Source organism: Salvelinus sp. IW2-2015, linkage group LG2, assembly GCF_002910315.2.
Source record: "Salvelinus sp. IW2-2015 linkage group LG2, ASM291031v2, whole genome shotgun sequence".
Classification (NCBI taxonomy): Eukaryota; Metazoa; Chordata; class Actinopteri; order Salmoniformes; family Salmonidae; genus Salvelinus; species Salvelinus sp. IW2-2015.
In genome coordinates, this window is record NC_036839.1 from 17905511 (window position 1) to 17916083 (window position 10573).

A 10573-nucleotide genomic window follows, 5' to 3' on the forward strand; every position below is an offset into this window, starting at 1 on the left:
GATGATTTTTGACTGGGTGCATTGTGCCAGTCAGTACATGTCTGTTGTTTGTCTCCAATGGCCTGCTTACATGTACATAGGCAATTCAACCCAAGTTACCCAACATCTGCTAACAGGCTCTGCTGAAAAATGTGCCAGATCAGCAAGATTTCATGGGTTTCATAAGGCAATCCAAACACATATTAACCGTCTTTCTAACCTACATTTCCTTGTATAAAGCTTCTGGGTCGTTCTCTCTGTCTCTCAGATAGTTTTAATTAGATTAACAATACCATGTGTGCCAACGACTCAACACACAGTAATTGCTTTCTGGATCATTAGTCGGTGGCACGTTACACTGCAAACAAAGATGACTCCGAAACACTAGGCAAGGCTTCACAAAACGCTTTATTAATGAGACACTACAAACAAATACACTGGAAACATGCATTTATTGCAATACTACAGGAAACAAATGAAAAGACATCAACTTATACTACATAGCTGTAATGATTGAATAATCTATTTTCAAAGTATTACATCATAGCATAATTCAATTTTGTTCCCACCTGAGTCAAGCCCTTTCCTCAGCTGTATCTCCTACGTTTATTCTGTAAGGGGTATGTACATTTTTCATGTGTGCAATTTTTCTATACATAAATAAACAAAAGAAAAGTATACAAAAAACTCAAGTGGAGGTCAGAGAAGCATGTTTAAAAGACCGTTTTTATTACATTGTCCTTGAACATCTGTCTGTGGCTACTCTTCAGTCATCTTCTGATGAGCACTCATAAACGTTGCCTTGCCTCACGGACAGCCTACATAAGGGCATAAAATATTGTATCAGTGAGCCATTGTGATTTGACAATAGGAAAGAAGTGACATGAATTGACAAGGATGTTCAGGTAACCTTCTGGATGGCATCCCTCGCAGGGTCATCCTGGAGAACCTTAACCTTGTCCAAAGCTCTTTCAAAGTGGGCAACACTGGATTTAAAAGTTGCCAAGCTTCACTGGGAGGGGACACAGAAGGAAAGGACTGTTAGGACCAGTTCAATGCTTTGACCAAGATCAAGTAGACCAAGACTAATCACAGTTTCCATGAAATCATCACTTGTGTCCGTCCCCAGGTTGTAATTCAAAAGAATCAGCATTGATATGCATCTGATCAGAATTGTATGGACATTTTCCCATTCAATCCCATAAACGTCAAGGGAAAAGGGATACCTAGTCAGTTGCACAACTGAAAGCATTCAACTGAAATGTGTCTTCCGCATTTAACCCAACCCCTCTGAATCAGACGTCCACGGCATCTGCGCCAGGTGAGCAGATGTGGGGGTTTACTGCCTTGCTCAAGTGCAGAACGGCAGATATTTCCACCTTGCCGGCTCAGTGATTCGAACAACACTGTCCCAACACTCGAACCTCTAGGCTACCTGCCGCCCCTCAATGGAACCACAGTACATAAAAAATACATTTTATTAATTAGATCAAGCTCAGACATGAGATAATGGTATTTTATTTAAGAGTCTGTAAAGATGAACTTAAAATACAGGCCAGGGGGCCATTGCTGTTGCTATGCACATCACAACTTATCAACGACTCAAACAAGGGGTTTCTCCACACTTCTACCTGCACTTACTCTCTGACAGTGCCACCAACACACAGCCGTTCAGTTGCCACTTCTCATCAGCCATTTCATCGGCCACAGCGAGTGAGCGAACGCCGTAGTCCCGGGCCTCGGTGTGACGCTTCAGCTCCAGGTAGCAGCGGCCTATCTCATGGAACAGCCAGGTCCTCTCCAGACCGCCACAGGCCAGGGGGATCTTTTCCTCCCAGCTGAGGATGGAGAAGCAAATGTGATGCCATATACTTTGAGTTTCCACTTCCGCATCGATAGCCTGTGGGAACTTCCCTATTCTGGCGTACACTCGGCCAACATTATCAAGTGCACTTGACTTTGCGTCTGGGAGTTTGCTGTTGGACAACAAAGAAAGCAAAAGAACACTGTTAAAACAATAAGATGCAGTGTGTGAAAAGCACTTGATTTGAAATGTGGGACGTTAGAAAATCATATACTCTCCCCTACGTATGTATTTGGATAGTGAAGCTAAAACTCTTAATTTGGCTCTATACTCAAGCATTTTAGACTTGAGATCAACAGTACATCATCGACAGTACAGAATGTCAGCTTTTATTTGAGGTTATTTTCATACATATGTTTTACCTTTTAGATATGAATGCACTTTATGTATCTAGTCCCCTCATTTGACGGTGTCAAGTATTTGGACAAATTCACTTAGTGTATTAAATGGAGTCAAAAGTGTAGTATTTGGTCCGATATTCCTAGTACGCAATGACTACATCAAGCTTGTGACTCTACAAACTTGTCGGATGCATTTGCTGTTTGTTTTGGTTGTGTTTTGGAATATGTTGTGCCCAATAGAAATGAATGGTAAATAATGTATTATGTCATTTGAGTCACTTTGATTGTAAATAAGTACAGAATGTTTCTGAACACTAATACATTACTGTGAATGCTACCATGATTAAGGACAATCATGAATGAATCGTGAATAATGATGATTGAGAAAGATGTACGAAGACCATGAACCCCAATACATGCTAACCTCTCAACATTACCAATAAGAGAGGACGCTAGCATTTGATCTACAAAATCCTGGCCGTACAGAGCCAAATTAAACGTTTTAGCCTCACTATCCAAATAAATGCGTAGTTGAGTGTACCTTTCAGACTGAAATTAAGTGTCCACTCCACAGCACTCACCATTATCTGGCCAGGTCCAAGTCCTTCTGATGGTTGTCTAGTGCTCTGTCCATTTCCCACAGGTCAATCAGGGCATTTCCAATGCAGCTGTGAAGGTTCCCCAGCACCTCTTTCTTATTGGGAACCACCTCCTCTGACCAGCATTGAACTGACTTCAGGAGCTCTAGAGCTTTCTTTGGGCTGCTCTCTGCATTGCCTGCAGTCAAAGCTTAGAGGGGAGAAAAAAAAATAAAGAGTTTACCATTGACCAAGATGTATCAAACTACCATATTCATCCTTGGTTCTGTTCTGTCTTACCTGCATCGATCTCTTCCAGGCTCTTGGGTACAAAACGGGTGGGATCAGAGGGAGGGTTCTGCCGGGTCTTGTTCCACTTCCGCTGCATGAGATTGCGGTCTCTCTCCCGCGCATAGATGGGCTTCTGCTGGCGCCAGAACTCAGTGCGTGTGTCCAGATAGGTGATGCAGATGAGGATGAGGTCCTGATGTCTCTCCCCTCCCCGCATTTTACCTTTCACCAAGTCTGGAGGCCATTTATGACTTTAATGGAATATTTGCCCTTTACCACACACTGGGCTCTGTAATTCATGCTGATAATAATGAATGTGTAAAGGGAATCAAAAGACACAGAGGTCAATTCTCCAGATAGGGTACGTGATAAAAGAGCATCTTCCCAAGTGTGACAGTGTATTGATTGTGTACTGAAACGAAGACAAAAGAGTGAAAACACAGGAACATGCTAAGTAAAAGATTTCTGGCTGCCCTACCTTCATCTTTCAGTAGCTTCTCTAGGTACTCCTTATCGCTGTAGAGCTCTCCCAGAAACTGCTTGGCCGTCTTCTCACTCTTAGGCGTCTTCTTGTTCTGCTGCCTCATCTCCCTTCTCAGGGGGTGAATCAGCCCCCTTCGGCCGTCCCTTCTTCACCTGCCAATCATTCCCACACACAGAACTCATCATGAGGATGACACGCGTGCAGAGGTGGGAGGAATTATGAAAAAGATGCAGCTCATCGTCTCAAGGCTTTACCATTGACTCACCTCATCTGCCTTGTGGAAGAAGGACAGGTCCCCCTTGTTTTCCAGTTTCACAGATGAGGGGCCCGAGGTGGTAGAAAGATAAGCGATTTAGAAAACCATTTGGAAAACGTACAAAAACTGCATTATGAGAACAATGAGGTACTCAATCTGTTGGTCTTTTACAAAAATATGTTGACCCAGTACTTACTGCCCACAGAGTTGTCGATAGCCTCTTGGGCCTTCTGGATTCCCAGTCTAAATTCCTGCAGCTCTGGCCACAGTTTGTTCCCCCCCCCGTGGTAAAACACCAGGGTAAACTCAAAGTTGCCCATGGTGTATAAAGCTTCAGCTTTCTGATACAAACCCTGGGAAATGAGGAATACAAATAAATCAATGGATTTTGCTTGGGAAATGATGACAAATCTGAAACAACAGTGTGCCCTAGTGGTCATTGAAAAGAAAAAAGCTTTGAATTTCAGTACAGTAGCTGGCTAACAGGGGGATACAGCTGTTCTGTTCCAAACAAAACAGACAATACAAAGCTTCCCTCAATAACGGCAAACACTGGCTGAGAGAATACAATGAAAGGCTGAAAATAGAACAGGGCTGAATAATGATGCCGAATGTTTAAACTGCACCTTTAAGAATGATTTGTCCTTGAGAGGCCTCTGCGTCCCTCAATGCATTATCAGAATCTCCCATCTTTACATAACATTTGATAACAATTTTTGTCATCTGGCTGAAGAATCAATGCCCGAAAGAAATGTATAAACTGTCATTAGCTACAAATACAAACTTGACATACATGTAGTGTAGACTTGAGTAGCAAAAAAAGCCACTGACTGAGAAGACAGCCCAAACGACTTGGCAACCAGTGCATACGTTTTCGATTGACAGCTGTGTAACAGAAGAAATTGCCTAAATGCATATACAGAGATTGCATTCAACCACATGCATAACGTTAACACTCAGCAAACATATTAAATGGTCATAGCTAAATAGCTAGCTATAAGTGGCTAAATGTTTATTGTTTGGCTATCATTAGAGATACCCCACAGATATCATCTATGCTACTAGTCGGATCCTGGACACCCGCGATTCAATCAGATCACTCATTACACAAACTCCACCGCATAGAGCGGTAATGCATCTTTTATCATGCCACTCAGTCAATAAACGAGCATGCACACACTGCATTGTTAACCTGTGCTGCTCAGTCCCCAAGAGGGCACGTTCGAGCGGATCACTTTTGTCGCCCTTTCAAAGTGTGTTGCATTATGGGGATAATAATTGTCCGACTTGCGCCTACATGTCAACAGCATGAACATTACAAAAATCATGTGATCAAAGGTCATGACGTTTTGACTGCAGTCAACTGCAAGTTTCTGCAGTTCATCTTCACGACTTCATCCTGCAGCCATCGCTTGTATTGTGGGAGGCTCTATTGCCAACCAATCATTAGGTTCTGATTTCAGGTTGTGAGTGCGTGACATGGGGTTTGGAGAGATGTTTTTTTTCAACATTATAATGAAAACATTTTATAAACAATGGCAACACTGCCATGTTGATCTGAGCCTTGCGGTTGGAAAACCACATCAGTGTCCCACTTTTGGCTGTCTGAGATATACCTCCCCAGTCGGTTGCTTTAGCCTTACCACTCAAACGCGCCCACTCTTTTCACCATTTTCTCCCAGTGGGCGGTGCGATACATCATGGTGGGCGTGGATTTCAAAGTGCAAAGACTGTCCGATGAGCGTACACGTTCACGTTCAACCGAGAACACTCCGCCAGGGACCTCTTTCATAAATTTCTATCAGTGGAGGCTGGTGGGAGGAGCTATAGGATGATGGGCTCATTGTAATGGCTGGAATGGAATAAATGAAACGGCATCAAACATACGGAAACCACGTTTGACTCCGTTCCATTAATTCCAATCCAGACATGACACAGAGCCCGTCCTCCTATAGCTCCTCCCACCAGCCTCCACTGCTAGCTACCAAGTGGGTGGACCAGTTTTCCAAAATGTGAACAGTGTGTAAATTAACGTCAAGTTTTGCTTGCTAGCCAACCAACAACGTCAATGCCGCTATCAAGACAATATACTATGAAATATATGAAACTAGATTTAATTTCACTGCGATTGGTTAGTATACATGCAATAATACCTATATACTGTCAATCACTGAGATGAATTATTTGCATTGCTGGCTTCATTAAAAACGGTTAATCTGATGGTCCTGGCATGGTTTCGAGGCCTGTTCAGAAACCTTGAATGTGTGGTGTCAAAGGACACTTTGATAATGAATAAAGTTGGCTACATAGCTTTTATTGGTACGGTTAATAATACAACTCTGGTTGTGGAAAGCAGAAATGCCAGGTTGAAGGTTATTGTGGAGATGGCAAAAGATATTGGGGGTAACAGATGTTACTGTTGAAATGGTTGTTGACATGCTGAACAATCCTAAAGGTGGAGTGTTTCAGCAGGATATAGATGAAGTTTAATGGGGTTGAGAGAGGTTTTTGGGGGTGGGGGGAGGGGTGGTAGAAGTTATGGATTTATTTGTTTTTGAATTTTATGTTCATGGTAGTACATAATTGGACAGATCATGATTTCTTACATTCCAACACAGTAGGTGCACTTTAAACGTTTGTTTGCGGACCGTCATCATATCGAAGAAGAAGTGTAAATGCGGCTGGTAAGAGTTTTTTGAGTCGACGCCACATGGCGGAAAATTCAAGCTACAAGAACCATTTGAACAGTTTGCTACTACAGTGGATGAAGGAGCGGAAAGAGTGTGGACATGTTGAAATGGACAGTGGGGAAGAAGTAAAGGAGCTGAGCGTAGAGGGAAGCGATGTGGTGAGGAAGATGGGCGTGAAATACAAAAAGGCAAAAATGTTCTCCGGTAGATCCAACATTTAACCTGCTGAGTTCGGGCCTCTTCCCGATGATGACAAGGATGGTTCTGGAGAGAATGGATCCTTGCCTTCTGGCTCATCCATATGTGGTGTCAGGATGGGTGGAGAAGAGGTTGGGGACTGTTGAATCTGTTATTTTTTTTATTCTGCCCTGAGGGAGCGGGCGCTCCGCACCATGCGTCTTGGGACAAGAACTTTGATTTGCTATGCTCTCCAGAGCTGACCGCTGTTGCAAGGAGTGATAACTGGTGTGTTAAATGTTGAGAACCAACTGAAATTGAAGATTCCCGGTGTCTTTGACGCCTGCGGTTTGGTGTGACGCAGACCCGGTGGAGAGCGTGGTGAAACAGAGAATATATTGTCTGTCCTGCTGAGTTTTGATGCAGTCTTTACCAGACAATGTCAAGTTAGGAAGTGTCAGATATCCAGTGGGAGCTTTGGTCCCGACCCCTAGTTTTGTAACAGCTGCTGTACAGTAACCTAATAAACATCTGCATTTTGAAATAGTATTTTTATTTATTAACAAAAACACAAAGATGTTGATGAAAAAGTACTGTAGATGCTGTGTTTTCATTTTTAGAATAGTGGGCTTACAGTAGTAATGGACGTGGGTCGCAGTTCACACCTTGATGAGAAATTAAATTGGACAATAGCTAGCCGAAACGCTCATAATAGCTAATTGGTGATGGAAACTTATTTGAATGATTGTATAGAAACACACACGCCACATAACAAATTGTGATCTTATAACAAAATAATCTATATCATAAACTGCCTAAATGGCACTCTATCAAATATAAATTTGTTTTTAGTGAAAATATTGTTTAACATGTTTATTTACCACAGTGTGAAACTTGAGTTAAAAATACAATTTTCGGCCCATTAGAAAGAAAAGGCGACTAATTTCTTCAATATAATTATTCATTCGTTAAACCCATAAAACTGTCTTGTGGTCTTACTGTAGGCCCGCCGTATTTATTTCAGGCTGGAGTAGATGTGCTCAAAGATGCCCTCTGGTGGTCTGAATGAGCATTAAAGGCAACAATGGCTGACAGTAAAATACTATGAATTCACACACTTTAATTTGTCTTATCATACCCCACTGCAGCACAATGCAACTACTAAATGAGGACACACTTCACACTATATACGCAGCAGTGCCGGTTGGTGCCGTTGAAGATTATGGAGGATTTGCCCTATACCAATCAAGAGATTGCTACAACCTATAGCCTAGAAATGAAAGTTTATACCGTAGGTGCACAGGTCGAGAGACAAATTGGAGTGATCAAGGTGACAGGCAGAGACACATTCAATACCGCTACACAACCTACATCGTCACCATATCAAGGTTATAGTAAAACAAAACTAAATGGAACCAACACATTAGTAAACCCACAATCCAATCCCAAGTGTAAATTCACGCATTAGTGTACAGCAAGTAGTTTAGCAGTTAAACCGGCGGGCCCCGGTGTCAGTACATTTATAAAACCAAAAGCTTACAATGACTTGGAAGAGTTGCAGTGTTGGATAGCCTTAGCCAGCTAGCTAACATAAATAGCATTTCTCTCTGTTTGAGTCCGGTTCTTTGGGTAGGCTAAATTAGCTGCAATAGCTAAGTGAAAGGTAGACTAAGAAGAAGAGAAAATAAAATGAAATATAGCTAGCTCTCTCTCTCTCAATGCTGCTTCAACTATTGCCTTTCTCTCTTTGAGTCAACTACTCACTGCAGTGCGAGCTAGCTGTAGCTTATGCTTTCAGTACTAAATTAATTATCAGATCCTTTGGATGGAAAACTTGTTAGTTCATACTGAAAGAGCTCTGATAGGTTGGAGGATGTCCTCCAGGTGTAGTCATAATTATTGTGTCAGTCTATGGAAGGGGGTGAGAACCATGAGCCTCCTAGGTTTTGAATCATTGAAGTCATTTTACCCAACGAATTCGCCAGACATAGGCTATTTGTTTTACAAAACAAGAAGGACAAGCTACACTTGCAGATGTGCATAATATGCTGTGACCCGAATCAAAAAGTATTTATCACCAAATAACAACAACTTAGCTATAGGTTGTTGTAAATTTTTTATTTAAAACCGGTTCTTATGGGTGAACACCTTATAGTTTCATTGTATTGACATTCCCAGCCTTATTAACAGTCGTCCGTTTTTGTTCAAAAAATGAAGTCATTGAAACTGAAACACTGCATCCCGAATGGGTGGCGGCAGCAAACAATGTACCAGGCCAGCCATAATTTACAACCTGATAGAAATATTTTTTGGACTACCAAGAAATGTATTGGCGAAATGTATTAATCATGCATTGAACTGCATCCATCTATTCTGCCAACAATGCCTTAGTGTACAACATGGAATTTTGAGTCAAATAGAACCTATTTTTAAAACCTCTTATAAAGTTGGTTTTGAAGCATAAACAGTGAATTTGATATGTTTTACTGATATTATGATTGTCCGTTTGTTTCATATCTGCAAAGTAGTTCAAATGCTGTCAGTTCCACTTGAAATACTCCAAAATCAGTCAAATATCCAGTATTTGGTTCTTTGAGCTTGACACCAATAAGCACAAAGTAAGGAAAAATGTGACCTGTAATTGTTTTTTTAATATGTGCCAGAAATGTATTTGTGCCTCTTTTCCAAGAAGGACCGTAGTGATTGTATCAGATGTTATCGCAGAATAAAGAGTTGATAAGCTAAACATTGTGGCCATAGGGTGTCTTCACTTGTTCTCCTATGTCTGGTGGTTTAGCCGTATATCAAAGTTTTGTTTACAATATTTCATGGTATTGTGTAAAAATTATTTATAATATGTGAATAATCAATGTGTTATGATGAGAAGGAATTCTAGAAAACAGCCAACAGACCTAGAAACATATTTAAATACATTTTATTTGCAATGTCCAGCAATGCAATATGGTATGAAACAAAAGATGTACAGTGTGTTTTTATAAGTACAAGTATTTCCTGAATAGCAAATTGTATGCAGTGATACTAATGCATTTTGAAAAGTCCTTTATACAAGTCCCTAATTTTAGTCAATCTCTTCAATGGTTGGGCTTGAGAGCTGGTCCGTGCCTGATCTCCACAGCAACCTGTGGGCATCCCTCCCTGCTGGTACAGCTTGGTAATGATAGGCTGGCATACTTTCTCCAGCTCCTTTAGCTGATGCTCATACTCCTCTTTGTCGCCCAGCTGGTTGTTCTCCAACCAGGAAATGGTCTGGTCGCACCTGTCCACCACTTTCTTTTTGTCCTCCTCGCTGATCTTGCCTTTCATGTTGTCGTCCTCCACGCTGCTCTTCATATTGAGGCGTACGACTCCAGGGAGTTCTTGGCTGCTATCTTCTCCCTCTGTGCGTCATCCTCAGCTTTGTATTTGTCAGCGTCCTGCACCATCCTCTCAATGTCCTCTTTGCTGAGTCGGCCCTTGTCGTTGGTGATGGTGATCTTGTTCTCTTTGCCCGTGCCTCTGTTCCACCGCTGATACGTTCAGAATGCCGTTGGCGTCGATGTCAAAGGTCACCTCGATCTGAGGGACTCCTCGTGGGGCAGGGGGATCCCAGAGAGCTCAAACTTCCCAGGAGGTTGTTGTCCTTGGTCAGGGCTCTCTCTCCCTCGTAGACCTGGATCATGACCCCGGGCTGGTTGTCGGAGTAAGTGGTGAAGGTCTGGGTCTGTTTGGATGGGATGGTGGTGTTGCGTTTGATCAGGCGGTCATGACCCCTCCGGCGGTTTCGATGCCCAGGGACAGGGGAGCCACATCCAGCAGCAGCAGGTCCTGGACGTTCTCAGACTTGTCGCCAGACAAGATGGCCGCCTGGATGGCAGCGCCGTAGGCCACCGCCTCGTCTGGGTTGATGCTCCTA

The 10573-nt window shown here is 42.4% G+C and overlaps 2 pseudogenes; both read right to left on the reverse strand.

Moving 5' to 3' along the window:
• Nucleotides 1-369: 369 nt before the first annotated feature.
• Nucleotides 370-3887, reverse strand: LOC112081234 (outer dynein arm-docking complex subunit 4-like; annotated as a pseudogene).
• A 5782-nt stretch (nucleotides 3888-9669) lies between these two features.
• Nucleotides 9670-10573, reverse strand: part of LOC112067782 (heat shock 70 kDa protein-like) — a 12385-nt pseudogene continuing 11481 nt past the window's right edge.